The following is a 22,014-nucleotide window of genomic DNA, read 5'->3' as shown; positions in this document are numbered from 1 at the left end:
ACTGCAGCTGTTCTTGTAATTATATCACCAATCATCACCCCTTCTCACATGTCCTTGATTAGCAGTGATTTCCTTAAGAAATTAACTTAAATATTTTAATGCTAACTTGGTTTCAACACACTGCTAGATGCTAGGAAAAAATCAAAATTATGACCTGATCTGATCTCCAACTTTGAGGAAATTTTAACTTACAGAAATGACAGATGACTTCAAAATAGCATACAAGGCCCTGAGGCCTAAGTATAAGGTGCTCAGTCGTTCATTTATCAGACCTCAAACACCTGTACGTGCTTCGTGCAGCACGTTGTAAAGATCAGTGCCTCCTGGGCCTTGCTTTTAAGGATTTCACTGGGTTCAGAGGAGGGAAGATCTCTTCTTGACAAGAGTTTCTGCATAGAGGCTCAATTTGTTTGTTTATGGACATCCTCACTTGGGAAAAAGAACTTGAGTTGGATTATTAAAAGTAACTAAGTATTTCACACAGGATTAGAGTGTGATGGGGTGGGAGGGGAACTCCAGGTTGAAGTACTAACATGCAGCGAGCGGAAGACCATTTTCTCATGACAGTTCCTGATAAGGTCTTCTGAGGTTGTCGCCAGAGGAGAATATTTAACAGGAAAACAGAGTCTACAGTGGGAAGAGTCTTGAAGACAAAGATAAGGAATTCTGGTGTGTTTAGCAGAAAGCATAAAGATTGTTTCTAGTTTATCCTCTATATTTATTTAAAACTTTATGGTCGAGCTCAGTCTATCTCACGCCCTGCCTTTGCTTGTTGATGGTGATATCACAATCACTGCTCTTGACAGCCTCTTTTTATGACTCTCACTTTAGTTCTGCTTCATTTGTCTCCATCCTTGGCCACATTGGTCGTCTCACTTTGAGAAATAATAAACTGTGGTTTTAATCACTTGGTTTTGGGGTGGTGGTTTGTTACACAACAGTAGACAACTGATTTATAATTTGTTCTGTCGCACAAAAGCCTCACTTGGGTGACCTCGAGAGGGGCAGTCCCAAATTGGCAGAGGTTTGGGTAGTGTGCGTGATCATCTATTTTGTGTCAAACGACAGGTAGGTTGAGATAAAATTATATATGAACTCATTAGCAGTGACAGATAGTTTAGCTAGCTGTTCAGGGGCTTGGAAGGAGAAAAGATAGAAGAATGAGAGAAAGAGGTCTGGAGAAGAGGCATGTGAATTGTCATATAAACATGAGCATGAAATGTGAAATATCTTTGATTCACATTGTAATGCCCAGCATTGGAATCCATCAACAGGGCACTAAATAACCATATAGAATAACTTAGCCAGTCTTTGTTGAAAGTCACCCCAATGCTGCACAAAGGGTTTATATGGGAGAAGCTATGGAGGCAGGGACAGAGGCTGTGCCTGAGCCGAGCAACGTGGACTGCCACTCACCAAGGCAGACCTAGTACAGCTGCCGCCAGTCATCTAACCTACCAGCAGCAAGACTAATGCTGTCCTCTAATATGGCACTGTTCCTTGAGGGGTCCAACTAGACAAAGTTGATCACACTATGTCTGTGAAATCTCAGGAGCCAGAAATTTTGAGTGGTGTTCTCTATGTGATTGCCTTTCCTGTCTGTTAGGCTTATAGGCTGCACCATCATCCAAGAGCAAACAAAATGTTTAATCTACCAATATGTGATTCTACATAAATTGCATTGGACCAAGCAGTGCACTTTGTAGCAAATGAGGTGTGACAGTAGGCACCTGACCATGAGATTCACTGGTCTTGTCACATTTCACCACTCCAATTCTGCCAGCCTCATAGAATGATGGAATGACTTTTTGAAGGTATGTGTCTAAGGTGGCAAGTTAGAATTACACTCTGCAAGAATGTGGTACACACCTTCATCCTCCAGAATGAAGAGCATACCCTAAACCATGAATCATATGATGCTGTGTTTCCCAAGGGAAAAATACATGGATCTGGGAACAAAGGGTTGCAAAGAGAAGGGACCAGGCTTATTATCACTACCAGTGACCCACTTAAGAAACTTGTTCTTCCCATCCCCACAATTCTAGGTCCTGTAGGTTTTTAATGGGTGTAATTCCTAAAGGGAGGATGATGACTCTACAGGAGCCCCATTAAACATTAGCCGTGACTGCCACATGGTTACTTTCAGTTCTGTGTGCCAGGGATCTAGTAGGTCAAAAAAGGACCCACAATCCTGCAGGGTTAATTGACTGTGATCATCAGAAGGTAGGGCTGCTATTACATATTGTGTAATAGGATCAGGAAAAATACATTTGGCACCTAAGTGAGCTGCTGGGGAAGGGGACTCTTGGTATTCCTCTAACCAATATTAATGGCAAATGGACATGTACAGAAACCACATCCCGAGAAGGGCACAGCAACTATGTGCCCAGGCCTCTTCAAGGATAGGGGTCTGAGTCATCCCACCAGATAAGTGATGGAAACCAGCTGACTTCCCAGTGGTAGTCAAAGGCGAGAGGAATCTAGTAGATGGGGTTAATCGTTGAGGGAGACTATAAATATCAGATGCGGACTAGATAGTATTTGTAGGGGGGAGGGTAGAAGGAGCCGGGCAGAGAAAGAGGTTGACACTGTAGCTTTTCCCACTAAACTTTGTCTAAAAGCTTTCCCAGGAACAGAAGCCAGTTATAATCCTGAAAAAGTTGTTCCCTTGTGAAGAGAACATACTGCATGAAGCTAGTGGAACTACATGGCATGGGGTGGATTTTAATTGATGCATTTGGACACGTCCTAGATTCCCCTTCATGGTCAAGGCTTTATGGTCCTAGATATTGGGAGTACTGATTGCAGTTGACTTACAGTTACATCCAACTCTGGGAATTGCCCTCAGCTGAGGGAAACTGCTTTGCTCAAGTCTCTGCTCCAGTTCCTGGGAGGGGCAGCCATATCCGATGACTAATTGTTGTGGGGTACATTCCTTAATGTGAGCTATCTTTAGTAGGATCACCCCAGTCTTGAGGGATCTCTGTGGCATTGGCTGAGGCTACTGTTTCAACGTATCTCATTTCAAATTCTACCTCTGCTCAACTTGCTTCCTTTGCTCCTTCAAAGATACTGCTTTCAACAGCACTTCTGATAAACCTCTTGCATGCAAATCCTGGGGGAACTTTACCTGTAACAATGGGGTATATTTATAAACTTAAATTTCTGAGAAAGGTGGATCCTGAAGCCTCCTTTACTCTGAAAACCTCTTTAAGGGGTTTTGTATATATAATGCTGAGTGTAGGAGATCCTTATATTCTATACAAAATAGGGAGAAGAATTCAAAACTCACAGGAGTCAATTTTATAAAGAGGGAAAAAGATGAGGAAACCTGGTATACGTGGGAGGAATAGATTTCTTGTTGAAACTGGTGAAGGGATTGAGTTTTGCATTCAGGTTGACGAGAGAAGAAAGTAGGCATATACATATATAGAAGTCACATACGTAGTGTCTGTGATCCCTTCTTGGGACTTCCAAGGGTCTTTGAAACTGGAACTTAGAGGGGCAGAAAAATCCATGGCAGATATCAGATTACAAAATACATTAGGTGTATCAAGTTGTATTCTTTTAGTTGAATTTATTTTCACATTAATGTCTCTTCCTAAATCCATTTTTTAAAAAATTACTTACTGCTGTTATTGTGAGTTATCAGCATTGAGGTCATCTTTGCTTTCTCTCAAAGGCTACACCCAATACATCTGGAAACCTCATTGGGTCTACGTTCAAAATATATTCAGAATTCAGGAAGTTTTTAGGCAGAAAGGAATATGAGACCAACCACAAACATGGATCTATATCAAGAAATGAAGAATACTGGAAATGGAATAAAGGAAGGTAATATAAAATTAATTTTTCTTACTTTAATTTATTTAAAAGATAACCATCTAAAGCAAAAATAATAGTAATGTATTATATATTTGTCACAAAATGAACATACAATGTATGACAACAACAGCAGATGGGAGAGAGCAACTGGGCATATATTATTGTAAGGTCCTTATGGTACATTTGAAGTGACACAATATTGTTTCAAAGTAGATCTTGATTAATTAAACATATATACTTTAAAACCAATGGCAACCACAAAAAATTTTATGGAAAGGTAAAAGCCCATAGTAGAAATAAACTAGAATAAAAAATTACTAGTGAATTCAAAAGAAGGCAAAAAAAAAAAAAAAGAGGGGTGGGGAAGAAACAAAGAACATATAGAATGCTAGAAAACAGGTAGCAAGTTGATAGAGTTTGATCTAACCATAGAATAATTACATTAAGTTTAAGTAGAATAAACACCAGTTAAAAGACACCGATTACCAGATTGGATAAGATAGCAAGATATGCTGTCTCCAAGAAACCCGTTTTAAATATAGGACATAGATAAGGTAAAAGTAAAGAGTTGGAAAAAGATACACTATGAAAATACTAATCAAAAGAAAGCTGAGTTGGTATATTTATAAATGACAAAGTAGACTTTAGAATAATAATAATAATAAATATTACTAGAGATAAAAAGAGAGGCATTACATAATGCTAAAGGGGTCAGTTCTCTAAGAAAACAACCCAACTTGTGTATGCATCTTAACAACAGAGCTCCAAAATATGTAAAATAAAAATTGATAGAAAATAAAAGACAAATTCACAATATGGTTGGAAACTTCAACACTCCTCTCAGCAATTGATAGGACAAATAGAAAGGATGTTCAGGATATAAAAGACCTGACATCATTGACAACTTTACCTAATTAATAATTGTAGGACACTCCATGCAACAACAGTAGGATACACATCATTTTCAAGTTCAAAAGGATTCTTCACTAAGATAGACCATCTTCTGGGTCATACAATCTTAGTATGTTAATACATTTAAATGGATTGAAATTATATAAAATATGTTTCAGACTTTAACAGAATTAAATTAGAAATCATGAACAGAAAGATATCTAGAGAGTTCCCAAATATTAGAAAATAAAACTAATTATTTCTAAATAGTCCATGGGTCAAAAGAGGAAATCACAAGGGAAATTAGAAAATATTTTGAATTAAATGAAAATAAAACACAACACATCAATTTATGGGATATAGCTAAACCAGTGCTTAGAGGGAAATATATAGAATTAAATGCTTATATTACAAAATACTATCAGAATTTAACTTTTTCTCAGTTCTACTTATGATCCATTACTCTTTCTCACCTGGATTATTGCAAAGCCTCCTAACTTTTGTCCTTGCTTCTACCCTTGTCCACTACAGAGCAGCCAGAGTAATTCATTTAAATCCTGTTGGGGGGAGGGTATAGCTCAGTGGAAGAGTACGTGCTTAGCATGCACAAGATCCTGTGTTCAATCCCCAGTACCTCTATTAAATAAACAAACAAACAAACCTAATTTTCTTTCACCACCAAAAAAACAAAAACAAAAACACAAACACTCCCCAAAAGTAATGATAAAAAAATTAAAAATTGAATGTTTAAAATCAATCAATCAATCAATCAATCAATCAATCCTATCAGATCACGTCGCTCTCAATCCTACATTGGCTATCCATTTTTCTAGTATAAACACCAGACCCCTTAAGAGGCCACCTTGACCCTGTATGTCTCCTTGCTTGCTTGCTTCAAGCACATCAGACACACTCCTGTCTTGGGCTATTCCCTGGCTGGCCCTTTGTCTAGAACAGTCTTTCCCCTAAAAGCCACTTGGTTAACTCTCTTACTTCCTTTAAATCTCTGCTTAAACATGCCTTCCTCAGTGAGACCTATCCTGACCATTCCATTTAAAATGACAGCATGCCTCTGTTATTCCCACAGTCCCAAACTTGCCCTGGTTTTTTTTCATGGCATTTTATCACTTATCACCTAAGTCCTCCCACTAGAATGTAGGCTCCTTGAGGACAGTGATTTTCGTTTTGTCCTGGTGATTTTGTTGTTATTGTTTTTCCTGGCATATCACAAAAATCAGTGCCTGGCATATAGTATGCACTAAATTAGTATTTCAGACAAAGAAGGAGATAAGGGAAGAGGTCAATAGGGTGAGGTGGGAAGGGGAGACAGTCAAGGGGAGGCAAAATCTTTTGCAGTATAACTTTGCTGGTGTCTAATGCTAGATATTGTACTTGAAGTTTTGTTCTAGTGAACTCAGTACTTCTTGTTGCAGAATATATGATTGCTTTCAAAAATCCAGTGCCTCACCTTTTTTCCCTTAATTTTTATTTCTGTAGTAAGCCCTTTGGAAGTCCTTTTATTGCCATTTTCATATTTCTTCCTAATTCTCTACAGTATTTTGTAAATTTTCTGGCTTCTTAAGTCTATATTTATATGAGTAAACTCGAGAGTCATAATAGGGATGGGGATGGCAGCATGTATGTCTCCATGGCTTGGAAATTTATTTGTCAGTGTACTTGTGCATCTTTAGTCTCAGGAGGGGATCTATATTCTGAGAGATGCTTGCATCTTGAAAAAGCATAAAATGTTCATTGACATAAAAGCATAAAGTGCTCATAAGACAATTTAGAGGTTAAGAAGGTGTGCCTTAAAATCATATTCTCCTGAGTGTGACTCCTAGTTCTGCCTTTTACTAGCTGTGCAGTTTTGAGCATGTGATTGCATATCCTGAGCATCTGTTTCCCATATAAAATGGGCATGCTAATACTGACCTTGTTGGTTCTTTGTAAGCACAAAAGAGAAGATACATGTCCCAGGCCTGGCAGAGTGTATGAGACTTAGATTTCAAATGAGTTATTATAACTACTAATATTTATAAAATCCCATTTTAAACCAGTTATTTAAAACTCAAAAATGGTTTCCTTTTGCATTTATCCATACTGGATGAATTTCCAGGCCATATTAGAGAACATGTAGGAAGTTAATAAGTATAAATTACATTCTACACCTGGATTGACTTTATAGAGTTGCCTTCATAAAAGAGAACACTCACGGTGGGAGGGAAATATCTCTATTCATTCATTTACTCATTCACTGAACTTGTAACTTTGATCATTTTCTTTTTGCCAGGTGCTAGGTGTATATCAGTCATAATTCCCTTCAGGGAAATATACTCAGATTTATGACATCTTCTCACACGGAAGCTCTAAGAGTGAGACCAAGACACTCCCACCGCCCCGGGGCCCACCCCCTAACCTGTCACCTCCTGACGCTGGCAATAAATAGTTCCATGGCTTTAGACCACTCAGTGGTCTTTCTCAGATTCAGGCTGGTTTCCTGAGTTGTTTTCTACTGACAGTGTTTTTACTACTACTAACTTTCTCCCTACCTCCATCTTGATCCACATAAGATCACTCAGCTTCAGCTTCTGTCCCAAGTTAAACTTCTCCAAGGAAAGTACTACAGCTTTTTTCACTGGCATCACCAGGGTGAGAAGCAAGGGCCAATAATAGCAAGAGAAGAGTGGCATCCCAAATAGTCCCTCCCTGCAAAAAGCCCTCACAAAAAATTATCCTGCTAATGTTATGGAAGCTAGGTTCTGAAGTTCATGGTTCTTCCTTGATTTTAATTGCAGATGCATTTTTGTTCTTGAAACTCCTCCATGGTGTCAGTGACAGATTCCATTTCTTAAGGTTTGCCCACAAATTGGTTTAGTTTTTAAAGCTACCAGAACTGATTGACTTTGAGGCAAGAGTAGGTTTTTGTTTCTTTAAAAGGGCCAAGTGGGCAGTTTTTCATTGGCTTCACTTACCAGACAATAATAAACTAGCATACTATATAAGTCTGCCTCAGAAATGGAAAGCCATGTTCAAGTATGTATTTATCAGTGTGGGAAGGGATCTGGCTTATTCTGACAGTCTAGAACCAGTCGAAGCTACCAGAGTCCTGTTAGGATGCCCATCAGCATTTCATAATCTCTCAATCACCATGTGTTTTTCTGTCTAAAGCATAGCACACTTTCTTCCTTCAGATTTTGAAAATTTAATTCAGAATCACTCCACTGGCTCTGTGAGGAAGTTAAACAAAACTGTATTCAGCTTTCCATTTGCTTTCAATTAACTATGATCCTCAGAACACTTTAGGCACGAGAACTTAAACTGTCAAATTTGCCTTCTGGGATGCTTTTCTTTCACAAATTAGTGTTTCTCAGAAGCATCTCATAAAAATAATGATGCTGACATTCTAGGCAAACAAAGCAGCTGCTTTTCTTTCAACAGTTCTCTTTAAGCTAGGAGATATAATTTTACATCTATAATTACATCGCAGGCTGTATTTCAAAAACATTTTTAAAACCTGGCGTTCTGTGTCCTGCAGAGGCTGAAACCTAGGCTCCATTGTTGAAGAGTATGTACTTTGTGAATGATTTATTTTTTTTAATTCACAGAAACTTGGTTGATACCAGATATAAATGATGAAATTTTAGGCAGTTATTAATTTTTTTTTTTTTGCCTTTCAAAGCACTTCTTTGGAAATGGAAGCCATGTCCCTCTGAACCACTTATGCAGTCTCTTTTATTATCTGCTGCCACAGCTGATAATAAAATGACATGTGAACAGAGCTTCATCTCCATATAATAGCGGGAAAATCAACAGATAATATCTACTCACTGGATGTTTTTTGATGGGTATGTGCAAAGCTCTATGCTGTGTGTTAATACACGTAAAAGATATGAGACACTGCTTTTATCCTCAACTAGTTAGTAAGTAAATAAGGGAGGAAAAAAACACTGACAGAAATATCTATCATAAGGAAGAAAGGTCTCCTTAAAGATTCACTTTATTTTAACGTAGAAATCAGAAGTACAATTCGAGGTGATGTTTAATAGACTCGCATGTGAAGAATCCTTGGTCTTCTTCACTGTCAGTCCCAATCCCATTTCCTGCATTCCTCCTCCCTCCCCTGCACCGCCCACTAATAAACAGAGGCACCAAGCCTTAAGATTTACTTTTCTCATGAGATATGCTTTAGAGTTTACACATAGGTGCTTGGCTGAGGCTCTTTCCATGCTTAGCGTAAAATAAATTGTACAGTTCAGAAATAGATTGCATCCCTTATTCCTCTCAAAGTGTTGCATATATATGGTCTCATTTAATGTTAACATCAGAATATCAATAGAGATGGATTTATTTACTAAAAGAGGCAGTTGAGACTCACATAGACTGTTACACAACATTTCACATAGCCCATTAATTATGAGGCTGATGTTAGAATCTGGTTTTCCAAGAGCTCTGCCCAAAGGAATTCTTTATTAGGTTTTAATGATAGTTGATAACAATAATTAGCCATTTGTAGAAATCCTAGAACAGCTAACCTTACCACAGAAATGGCCCCTTCACCCTACCAGAGACCAAAAAAAAAAGGAAGCAAACAGTTTAGGGATATATAGTATCAGGAGACAGTCGCTGCTTTACATCCTCAGAGATCCAGCTTCCAAGGTGAGTAAGTAACGATCGGATACCCTCAGGACTCTTTCCTGGCCATGAGCTGGGAACACAGAGCTGAAATTGGAGAAGTCAATGGTATATACAATTTGGATCCACATCTCTAGACTCCAGTTCTACTTTATTTATTTTTGTTTGTTTGTTTGTTTAGTCCCACAGATTATACCACTTTCCCAAGTAGTTAACTGACAAAGTACACTTTAGCTTCCAACTCTGAGCCTCACTCCCACTTCAGACCTCATCTTTCTTTTCTCTTTTCCCACCCTCGGACGCTCCATAGTCCCTCTTTCTGACACTTCATCATACTGTAGGCCTTAAAACAAGCTGGATCAGTGCCGACAGAGAAAGAATGTTAAATGCTACAGCACAAGCCGCTCTTTCAGACTTTATTTACTTTTCACATCCAGTGTTCACTTCTGACTGTTTTGGGCAACCATGTCATCAATTGAAAACAATATATCAAAGCTGTAGCCATGTTCCAGGAACTGTCTGGCGCATCACCTCTTTAATGTCCAGAGAAACTGAATCATTGGAACATCCTTCTTCCTTGATATGTTTCTCTAATCTTTGTAGTCTTACACTTTTCAATACGGAAATCTCTACTTCACAAAATAAAATGGAAAAAATAAATCAGACAGCCTTGTACATTCATAAAATGTAAGTATTCATAAAAAATAAGTATTCATAAAGAAGCCAAGGTATTAGCTATGTTAATACCTTTCATGGATTCATACAATGATATTTTCTTCAAAGTACGCTAAAGAACAATAGTCCTAAATTCCCAAGTAGACATTAAATGAATACACATATTCAAAACAAGAACAGGTGAAAGTGTATTTGTTGTCATAAAATTCCAAGACCCAGTCAGTTAGATTAATAATACCAAAGCTTTCATAATAAAGACATTCTTATTCACCATCAGTTTTCTCTAACAAAAAACCCAGATAACAAATAGAACAAGCAATAACATCATACCTCATTTACCTCCAAAGTTAAAATTGTAGATGACTCTCTGTAAGTTATTTCCAAGTCAAGTCTGTTCTTGCTGTAGATTTCACTACACCAGATGGTTCTTCATTGCACTGAATCCAGAGGTTATCCAAAATTCTACATTAACAAGTCAAAAGTGAGAGGAGCTGGCTCTGGTTCTTATAATTTTTCAGTTCATGATATGAGGCAAAATTTTGTTTTGTTTTGTTTTTGATTAAGAGTAGATTCCTCTGTATCACAATGTGGGCAGTGACTTCTCCGAGAGAGAAAAAGATCAAAATTCCCTGAATCCTTTAGTTTTTATTTGTTTGAAATACTCCTTCTAACCAATTGAGTTATTTAGTTCTGTTGTAACATAAATGCCATTGGCAGTTATCTGTGAAATGTTTCCAAGAATAGAGTTGGCCTTTCCTCCTTAAAGCAGTATCTCATCAGAATTCCAAGAAGCCAAACTCAAGATTTCCCACATCCCTAAATGCAGCTCTTTTTACCACCTCTTAGATAGAGTTTGCTAATTTTTTTGCCAAGATCCACTCAGGAAGTTTGAGGAGAGATTAAAACTTTGAGAAGGGTGAAAAATAAAGAAAAAGTCACTGAAAACACAAGTATTTCAGTACAAGCCACTCCTTTTAGTTATCTTACAAAGAATGTGCCAATGACATTCACATTATCACTGTTTCCTTAGGTTACAATATTACATTGTAATGGTCTACTGGGCAAGAACAGCATTTATGAGTTTCTTTTAATGCCAGGCTAAATTGGCACTTAATATATACTTCTAGATTATACTTTTAGAGAATACCTGCTATAGTCCTGGATTTCTGGGGGGAGGGAGGTCATTAGGACCTCGTGCATGCTAAGGACATGCTCTACCACTGAGCTGTACTCATTCCCCTAATACCTGCTATAATCAAGTATAGTCAAACACACCATGAATTAGAAGGGTAACAAGCAAATTCCATTGAATTTGTTTTTACAAATATAGACATTGAATTACAGAGTTCATATAAGTCTTGGCCACTATGGACTCCAGGTCTCCCTTCTAAGATGTCCCCAGCTCAAAGCCACATTGTGCTGAAAAATATTTTTGCCCAATCTTTTAGGAATGGCTTCCATGCAACCCCTCTGCCAGTGGAGTGTGCTGTCCATGCATTGCTATTTCCTTCCTTGACCACTTCTGACTCTACATGCTTCCTCTCCTCTTTAGTTCTTCAGTGTCATCTCTAGAGAATGCTGTTAGTAATCCTGAAGTGTTTAATGTATCCCTTCTTTGAACTCTTTATAGTCTTGTCTATACAACATAATAATTATACACAGTGTGCTACCTAGGTTTTGTGGAATTAATACTCCCTTTAGATGGGAAGCTTTTTAAAGGCAGAGTCTACATCTTATTTTATCATCCCCGCAGTGCTTGCCCCAATGATGAACACATAGGGAGACAAATACACCTTTCAAGCTCCCATCCCCTGAAGAGTTCTAGACCTTTTGAGCATAATGTTCTCCTGTGTTTGGCTACGTTAGAGATTTCACCTCTAATATGCTCTTTCCTTACTCTGTTCCCATGCTACATAGTAGAATACTCTGTCCTCAGAGCCCAAGTTGATAAATAGTTCTTCCAGCAACAGTCATCCGTGATTATGGGGTTTCACCAATGGCTAACTAAAGACAAGACCCTGCCTCTCCAAACTGACAGTGAACAAAGTTCATGGCAAGTCAGTGTTCAGAAGATTGGGAGACATGTAGAGGTTTTGAAATTCCTAACATTACATAAAAATTAGCTAAAATTACATGTAGTAGGTGGCCAAGTACTCCAGCTGGCCATCAGGCTAGATTTAGTCCCCCAGTCCAGATCATGTTGTCTATACTAGTTACTTCCTTTTGCTTCAGAGGAAGCTGGTACAGCAAGTGCTGATCAGAATGAAGAAGGTTGCGCAGATTTTCAAATGTATAAAGTGCACTGTACAAAAGATAAAGAACAGGTGAAATATTACTTTTTAAAAATGGAGCTGCTGTTTTTGACAGACTTAAGGATAGAAAACAGAATTCCGAAAATAACATAGAAGACACATAGGGAAAAAAAGACCCTAGTGTTTTTAAAGAGCTGATGAACTAAGTGAATCAGAATGAGAAGTAACTGAAAATGAATTGACAATGCTGGGGGAAACTTTGAACTTTTTGGAAACATCGTAATTCAAATGTTAGTTGCATTACACACTGATGTTACCCTTCTCACGTTGAAAACGATGTTCAAGTGTATGAATAGTGAAGCAGAAAGAGCTGGAGGGAAATAGAGAAATTTGTAAAAGCTAATTATCCTCATGTAATATTTGTATTTACAGTAAGGATCAAGGATCTCTGGGAGAAGACTGGATAATTTATAAAACTGTATTTCTTTTAATATTGAATTAGGTAATTATATTTAGAATCAGAAACTTCACATTGCATCCAAGAGCATACAATTAGAACCAGGCTGTCCATGAACAGCTTATTAAAGGAGTAGGACTGATACGTGATTTGCTATTATTGGTCTGTAATGAACACTATTGAATTGTTTTATTGTTCAGTGAAAAGTCAAGTTTCTTTATTTTAGTGTTTCATCTTACAGTATTCATAGGCTCAGTAAATCCAACCAAAGTTTTATGGCAGTATAACTAAGACTTAATGAAGCACGGTCACTAGTCATCATACTTGAGTTCATTTTGTTCTGTTAGATCTTACTAGCTATGTAAACTTAAAGAAGCTACTTAACTTCTCTATGCATCATTTTCTCATCAGTAAACTAAGTTACAAATAATTTCTACCACATTGAATTGTTGTAAGGATTCAATGAAAGAAAACACACAAAATAGTATGGGTCAGCTACAAAGCAAATATTTATTTAATATTAGTTGCTTTTATTTTTGTCGTAATACAGGAACCAAATCCTTAAACCATGACTTGTAGAAAATGTCTTAGGAAAATATTTCAAAATCCAACAATTAGTACTAGGGAGCCATTGTTTTCAGAAATTTTCCCTGGGATATATACATTTTAGAAATGTTACTTTGAGCCTTTAACAAAAAGCAGTAGTGGGTTTTCAGGGATGAAAGTAGACACACTAAAATGTTATTGTCATTGGGGAATTTTCAAACTTTGTAACGTTTAGCTCACAATGTATTTCTGAACAAATTTATTTTTTTCTATGTATTAGAGCTTACCACGATTTTGGCCACTCTTCTAAAATAATACTTTAATGCTTTATATATGGGTCTGGGACCACCAGATTTATTGCCTCTCTCATAATAATTTTAACATGCTCACCAAATAAGTTGGTATAAAATTCTTAATTATTCCTATTAAATTACATTATTTCTAACATTATTTGTAAGTTAAATATGCAGAAAATATAATGTTGGTAGAAGAGAGAGGTGAAGAGAATATTAAACTGTGAGTTTTTGCAGATCTGGATTCTAATGCTGGTTTTGCCACAAATAAACCATATGCATTTGGCAAGTATAACATATTATATAATAACATTAACCACCAACATTTACTCAGTTTTTAGTCTTTATATGCCAGACACTCTTTTAGGCTCTTTATGTCTACTTGCTCTAATCATTTCTTACAGAAATCTCTTGTTAAGAACTATGAAGGGTCTGAGATTTTACCCTGTTGGAGGCTAATATATTAGCCTGCCACAATAGCGTGGATGTTTGCAGAAGATATGAGACTCCTGAGTCAGAAACAAAGATCTGTATTACTCACATCAATATTAACAGTCAGGGTATCAGCATTCATAGTTCTCTGAGAGCCAAGTGATGCCTACACATGTCGTGGGTTGTGTTACAGAGGAGGAATCCAGAGGTTAAGGAACCCAAATCTTTTATACTGGACAGTGCTAACTGGACAGTACCTCACCATTGCTCAATACGACATTATTTTTTTTTAACATTTTTTATTGATTTATAATCATTTTACAATGTTGTGTCAAATTCCAGTGTAGAGCACAATTTTTCAGTTATACATGAACATATATATATTCATTGTCACATTTTTTTCTCGTGAGCAACCATAAGATTTTGTGTATATTTCCCTGTGCTCTACAGTATAATCTTGTTTATCTGTTCTACAATTTTGAAATCCCGTTTATCCCTTTCCACCCTCTGCCCCCTTGGCAACCACAAGTTTGTATTCTATGTCTATGAGTCTGTTTCTGTTTTGTATTTATGCTTCGTTTGTTTTTGTTTGTTTGTTTGTTTTCAGAGTCCACATATGAGCGGTCTCATATGGTATTTTTCTTTCTCTTTCTGGCTTACTTCACTTAGAATGACATTCTCCAGGAGCATCCATGTTGCTGCAAATGGCGTCGGTTTTTATGGCTGAGTAGTATTCCATTGTGTAAATATACCACATCTGCTTTATCCAGTCATCCGTTGATGGACATTTAGGCTGTTTGCATGTCTTGGCTATTGTAAATAGTGCTGCTATGAACATCGGGGTGCAGGTGTCATCCTGAAGTAGGGTTCCTTCTGGATATATGCCCAGGAGCAGGATTCCTGGGTCATATGGTAAATCTATTCCTAGTCTTTTGAGGAATCTCCATACTGTTTTCCACAGTGGCTGCACCAAACTGCATTCCCACCAGCAGTGTAGGAGGATTCCCCTTTCTCCACAGCCTCTCCAGCATTTGTCATTTGTGGACTTTTGAATGATGGCCCTTCTGGCTGGTGTGAGGTGATACCTCATTGTAGTTTTGATTTGCATTTCTCTGATAATTAGTGCTGTTGAGCATTTTTTCATGTGCCTCTTGATCATTTGTATGTCTTCCTTGGAGAATTGCTTGTTTAGATCTTCTGCCCGTTTTTGGATTGGGTTGTTTGGTTGCTTCTTATTAAGTCATATGAGCTGCTTATATTTTCTGGAGATCAAGCCTTTGTCGGTTTCATTTGCAAAAATTTTCTCCCATTCCGTAGGTTGTCTTTTTGTTTTACTTATGGTTTCCTTTGCTGTGTAGAAGCTTGTAAGTTTCATTAGGTCCCATTTATTTTTTCTTGCTTTTATTTCTATTGCTTGAGTAGACTGTTCTAGGAGAACATTTTTGAGATATGTGTCAGATAATGTTTTGGCTATATTTTCTTCAAGGAGGTTTATTGTATCTTGTCTTATGTTTAAGTCTTTGATCCATTTTGAGTTTATTTTTGTGTATGGTGTAAGGGAGTGTTCTAGCTTCACTGATTTACATTTGGCTGTCCAGTTTTCCCAACACCATTTGCTGAAGAGACTGTCTTTATTCCATTGTATATTCTTGCCTCCTTTGTCGAAGATTAGTTGACCAAAAGTTTGTGGGTTCACTTCTGGGCTCTCTATTCTGTTCCATTGGTCTATATGTCTGTTTTTGTACCAATACCATGCTGTCTTGATTACTGTAGCTCTGTAGTATTGTCTGAAGTCTGGGAGAGTTATTCCTCCAGCCTCTTTCTTTCTCTTCAGTAATGCTTTGGCAATTCTAGGTCTTTCATGGTTCCATATAAATTTTATTATGATTTGTTCTAGTTCTGTGAAATATGTCCTGGGTAATTTGACAGGGATTGCATTAAATCTGTAGATTGCTTTGGGCAGTGTGACCATTTTAACAATATTGATTCTTCCAATCCAAGAGCATGGGATATCTTTCCATTTTTTAAAGTCTTCTTTAATTTCCTTCATCAATGATTTATAGTTTTCTGTGCATAATTCTTTCACCTCCTTGGTTAGATTTATTCCTAGGTATTTTATTACTTTGGGTGCTATTTTAAAGGGGATTTTTCTTTACTTTCTTTTTCTGTTGATTCATCGTTAGTGTAAAGAAATACAACTGATTTTTGAAGGTTAATCTTGTAACCTGCTACCTTGCTGAATTCTTCGATCAGTTCTAGTAGTTTTTGTGTGGACCTTTTAGGGTTTTCTATATATAGTGACATGTCATCTGCATATAGTGACATTTTTACCTCTTCTTTTCCAATTTGGATCCCTTTTATTTCTCTCTCTTGGCTGATTGCTGTGGCTAGGACTTCCAAGACTATGTTGAATAGGAGTGGTGATAGTGGGCATCCTTGTCTTGTCCCAGATTTTAGTGGGAAGCTTTTGAGTTTTTCACCATTGAGTACTATGCTGGCTGTAGACGATGACATTACTTTGCTGGACAGTGAGCAAACCTGTCCTTTGCTCTGGTGGTAGACACTATGTCTGTCTTTCAAGGCTGTTGTCTATATTAACATATTTGAAAAGATAGTTCAATAGAGCAAAGGTAGTCTCTGCTTGAAAGACAGGCAGAAGCGGGAGAAAACTATGGAAAATTACTTATCAACTCCCATGAGGAGATACCATAGTTAACTAAGAAAGTGAGAGGTTAAGTAAGTTGCCCAAGGCTTGTATGGAGCTGGATTGAAACCCAGACAGTCAATTCCAAGGGCCTCGGATCTTAACCAGTGTAATCAAATGATATTCTCTTGAATGTAAACAATGTTATTTAAGTATATAGCAACATGCAAATGTAAGTTCTAAGTACCATCATCCCTGGATCTCATTTTCCTCGTCTATAAAGTTGACAAGGGGCCAGTGGAGAGACGGCTTGAGTTAGAGACTCTCTTGAATCCTTTCAGATTTAATATGCCATGATTTGAAGATTTATCTCCTAAAATAAAGAAACACCATGTATAAGTAGACGTGATGTCGACTGGAAACACAAAGAAGAAAACAAGAGCATTGATTTCATTGTCAGTGTACATTTACAAATTTTTATCAGGATCCTTGCATTCCTTAATTAAGTTTTATGAGATTCCTGATAAAAATGAGTGTTGAATTACTACTTAGGGTATTTCTGGCCTTCCTAATTATAGCTTATGGCTGGGGTAAGCAGATACTTTATTTTCCAGCTACCCTTATTGTAAAACTTCCTTTTTCTATAATATGAGAATATTATCTAAGAATAAAATGAGGGCTGTCTTCTAGCTGCTCATGCCTGGCATGTTACCAGGGAAGCATGTCCTGGATGGTGCATTACCAAAGAAGGGAAGGAAAAGCAAAGGAACTGTAATAACATCAGTGAGATAGTCAGGCTGTGAGTTCTCTTCACATCCAGAGAAGCTCAAGAGATGTTTTACTTGAGTTGGAATCTGCCTTTAAAACTATATTTAGATAGCAACTGACACTCTAACCCAGAATGTAATATCAGACACTTTATCTTAACATCACAAGTTAGATTGTGGTCACATGTTGCCTGTTTCCTGAGGCCTGTTGAAAGCTCATTTTTTGCCAGAGAATCCAAGAGCAGCCCTCCCTCTCTTTTACAAGATGATGTTCCATAAAAGCCTATCCTTGACCCTTCTCTTTTGTCCTTCTAGCATATTTCTTCAGGGTGTCTCATCCCAGGGCTTCAAAGACCATTTATATACTAATGAGCCCAAAATCTCTAAATATGGTTCACTGTGCTCTTTCCTGAGCTCCTGATTTTTGTGAACTGCTTTCTGTTTGACATCTCCACTTGAATGTATCAAGGGTATTTCAAACTCAGCTTGCCTGAAGTGGAACTCAGTATCATGACCCTGCAAATTGACTTTTTCTCCTTAAATATTTCCCATATCATTTAAGGGCATCATCATCCACTCAGGTTCCTAAGCCAAAAACCTAGGCACCTTTTACTTCACTCTCTATGTTCAACTAATCACCAAATCCTGTTAATACTCCTTCCTAAATTTCCCAATATCCACTGGCAACATCTTTATAGAAATTGCTATTAATTTTGATCTTGACCACTGTATCAGTCTTTAACTGGTCTCTCATAGCCAGAATTCTCTCTATAAAATGCGTATTAGATCATGTTAACCTTTTGCATAAAACTTCTCAATAGCTTTCCAGCTATCTACTGGATAAAGTCTGAACTCCAAATATGACTTACAAAAGCATCCATAATATTGTCTAAGTATCTTTATTTTAGCCAAACGAGTCTATTTTCAGACCCTTACACCATGCGCTCTCTTCCCATCCCTCACAGATTGTCTCTTGTACCTTGGACATCACCTGCATCATAAAATGGCCATTCCTGCTCAGCTTAACAAACCACATACTAGAGAGCCTTCCTTGAACCCTAGATTACTATAGATTCCCATAGTGCCTTGAGCTTCCACTAGCCTTAATACTTGTTTCAGTTTATAATAATTACTCATAGCAATGTTATTACCTCAGTGGACTTTAAGCTTGGGATGGCAGTGACATTACTTGAATCCCCAGCATCTGGCCTTGAACATGGCACTAGCAGGAACATAGTAAGTTCTTATGAATGAATAAACAAATAAAGAATCTGCCCAGATGCACTTTTGTAAACAGGAAACTTGCCAGTTGTCAGCAAAGCAGCACTCAGCCTTTTGTCATTGAAGATCTGGAGTTAACTCCTTCTAGACCTCTTTCCCCTTATGTAGATGGTAGAGCCTAGACAGTTTCTTGGATCAGGATTCAAAGTGCCTGCCTTGGTTTCTTAGAAAAATCCAGATTTAACAGCTAAGACAGTTGGTTAAGACAGTTAAGTCTGTTCAGAATTAGTCTTCAAAATAAAAAATAGGCAATGTCAAAACTTTTTACATATGTGTTATACATTTACACGTCTTCCATGTTTAAAAATGGAAGTTTATAAAATGTAAAGGCATTTAAAATTGGCACATTTCTCCATTTTATCCTCGGTTTAAAAAATTATCTTTCCTGCCCAATATCACTAATTATCAGAGAAATACAAATCAAAACCACAATGAGGTTATCACCTCACATTGGTCAGAGTGGGCATCATTAAAAAGTCCACAAGCAGTACATACTGGAGAGGGTGTGGAGAAAAGAGAATCCTCCTACACTGTTGGTAGGAATGTAACGTGGTGCAGCCACTATGGAAAATAGTATGGAGATTCCTTAAAAAACTGAAAATAGACTTACTCTATGATCTAGCAATCCTACTCCTGGGCATATATCCAGAGAAAACTCTTTGAAAAGATACATGCACCCCAGTGTTTATAGCAGCACTATTTACAATAGCCAAGACATGGAAACAACCTAAATATCCATTGACAGATGATTTGATAAAGAAATTGTGGTACACACACACACACACACACAATGGAATACTACTCAGCCACAAAAAGAATAAAATAATGCCATTTGCAGCAACATGGATGGACCTAGAGATTATTCATACTAAGTGAAGTAAGTCAGACAGAGAAGACAAACACCACATGATACCACTTACATATGGAACCTAAAAAAAGACACAAATGAACTTATTTGCAAAACAGAAACAGACTCACAGACATAGTAAACAAACTTATGGTTACCAAAGAGGAAAGGGGAAGGGGTAGGGATAAATTGAGAATTTGAGATTAGCAGATACAAACTACTATATACAAAATAGATAAACAACAAGGTCCTACTGTATAGCACAGGGAGCTATATTCAATATCTTTTAATAACCTATAATGAGAAAGAATATGAAAAGAATATGCATACATATGTATACATATGTGTATGACTGAATCACTATTGCTGTACACCAGAAACTAACATAGCATTGTAAATCAACTATTCTTCAGTTTTTTAAAAAACCTTTTCTCAGGTGCATAGCAGAACTATTATTTGTTCCATATCTACTAGGAATTTAAAGCAGGGTGTATGACCACATTTCACTACCTCCAAATTTAGTTAGTTTCTTGATGCCATCAAATACATCATCAAAGTATATTTTGGCTTTAAGAACAGCAAAAAGGAGGACATTCTTTCCAAGTCATGACAAGCTTAAGGTACAGGATTCCAAAACAAAATTTATGAAAAGTCTTCTCCCTACTCTTAACCCACTAACTCCAAGGACATTTCTGTGATGTGTAGGGTGGGTGCAATTATTGGTTCTAAGCATTGGAGTGGTTGCCTAGGTAAGAAGTAGACCTAGGTTTTCTTCAGCTTTGGGGGGAAAGTGGTTAGACTAGAGGAAGAAGGAAACCGGGATCTACACTTTCATTTTTCTACTTTACTGCTGACCACGGATTATGTTGTATGTGCTTGATCCCATGATAAATAATCATAAAGCGTCTGAAAGGAACCTTGGGCCAAAAACAATAAAAAATTCCAATGATTGCGAAGTTGATGTTGAGAGTTCTGACTCCTCCCTTGAGCCCCATCAACAAAGCAACATGATTATAATTCGAATGAATTTACCTTCAGATTTGCTCAGGACAGTCCTTGTTTGGCCTGTTGTCGTGGGCTAATTATTACTGATCCTTTCACTCTCAAACATGTCTCTGGAATATAAATTATGTTATATGGTTTTCCTAAAAACAATGAGCATTTAGCATAACACCAACTTGCTAGATTTTTTAAAAATGCTTCATTTTTTAAAATTTTTGAAAGTCTGGTGTGTGCCAGTTGTGATGACTCTTTTTCATTTGCAATCTAATTTATTGTTCACAACAAATCCACTAGGTAGATAAATAATACCATTATTTTAAAAGACAGGACATCATGGTATAGAAATATGAAGGCATTGCTTAAAGCCACACAACCAGGACATGACAGCCACAATTTAAACCATTTCTAGGCAATTGGAAAACCCTTCTCTTTCAATTACATTATGTGCAGTTTCAGAATTGAACCTTGAAAACTTACTCCCTCCACCTACAGTAAATAAATAAAACACACAGACTGAAGCAGCCAGCAATCCAGAGTGGCTAGCTCAAGACAGAATCTAGTTTGCCCCCAGGTGATGAGGCTTGACTGACTCAACCACAGACACAGAATAGATCATAAATTCTAACACAGCTCCATTGTCCTGAATATGTTTTCAGACCTCTGCATACACGTCTCAGGGGCTCTATTGAATAAGAAAATACTACTCCAGGGAAACTTTCACTATGTGCTTCTCACTCACTCTGTAGCACTGGAAACCGAGCGGAACTCCTCCCTGCCCGCTGCCCACTGCTACCAGTCTTTCCCACACCCTACACCCCAGAGATGAAGAGAGATAATCAGGGCCTCAAATAGAAGTTTCCCGATTATGAGTCATGGCTCACTCAGCCTTTGTTACAGAGAACCTGGAAGCCTTTGAAACACAGTGTTGCTTTTGGCAGCCTTAATTCCCTGTGCTGTTATCAAGAAACAAGTTACTTTGACTAATTTGCTTGAGAAATTACCTCTGTAATGAGTATATCAAGAGCAGCCCATGTTAAAGGAGCTGGTGTTTAATGTCTTTGTATGTGAATATGTACTCATTTCCTTGCACAATGCTTCACAGCTAACAGCTCCTCAATAAATATCTGTTATATTAAAGTTAAATAAAAATACCAATAAAAGCTAAAATTATAGGGTACTTACTATGATCTAGGCATTATATTAAGAGGTTTATGGAGATTATCTTTACTTCTCTCTCTAGATATATAGATAGATACACAAAGATATATAATATATATAGTTATCTAAATGTAGATACACTGTATTTTTTGTGCATGATGTCTTATACATAATAAACAATTAAATATACCCTTACATTTAATTAAATCAGATACAAAATAACTACATAAATCAGCACGGTCCCCTTAACAATTAGTTACTACTTTTGACATGCACCTCATAGAGATAATTTCTCAAACGAATTAGTAGTAT

General features: G+C 37.2%; 1 protein-coding gene across 9 annotated transcripts in view; it reads left to right on the top strand.

Moving 5' to 3' along the window:
• Positions 1–22,014, top strand: part of NEUROD1 (neuronal differentiation 1) — a 175,811-nt gene that overhangs the window by 53,174 nt on the left and 100,623 nt on the right. For 8 of the 9 annotated variants that reach the window (XR_004136758.2, XM_064484958.1, XM_031451763.2 and 5 more), the window contains one exon: positions 3,683–3,834. The exons of the other annotated variant lie outside the window; for it this stretch is intronic. The gene's annotated coding sequence lies outside the window, so the exon portion shown is untranslated. The remainder of the gene's footprint in view (positions 1–3,682; positions 3,835–22,014) is intronic. 9 annotated transcript variants of the gene reach the window in all.

The sequence above is a fragment of the Camelus dromedarius genome, chromosome 4, assembly GCF_036321535.1.
Source record: "Camelus dromedarius isolate mCamDro1 chromosome 4, mCamDro1.pat, whole genome shotgun sequence".
In the NCBI taxonomy this organism is placed as follows: Eukaryota; Metazoa; Chordata; class Mammalia; order Artiodactyla; family Camelidae; genus Camelus; species Camelus dromedarius.
The sequence above is the reverse complement of the archived record's forward strand: the minus strand, read 5'-3'. Positions and strand labels throughout refer to the sequence as shown.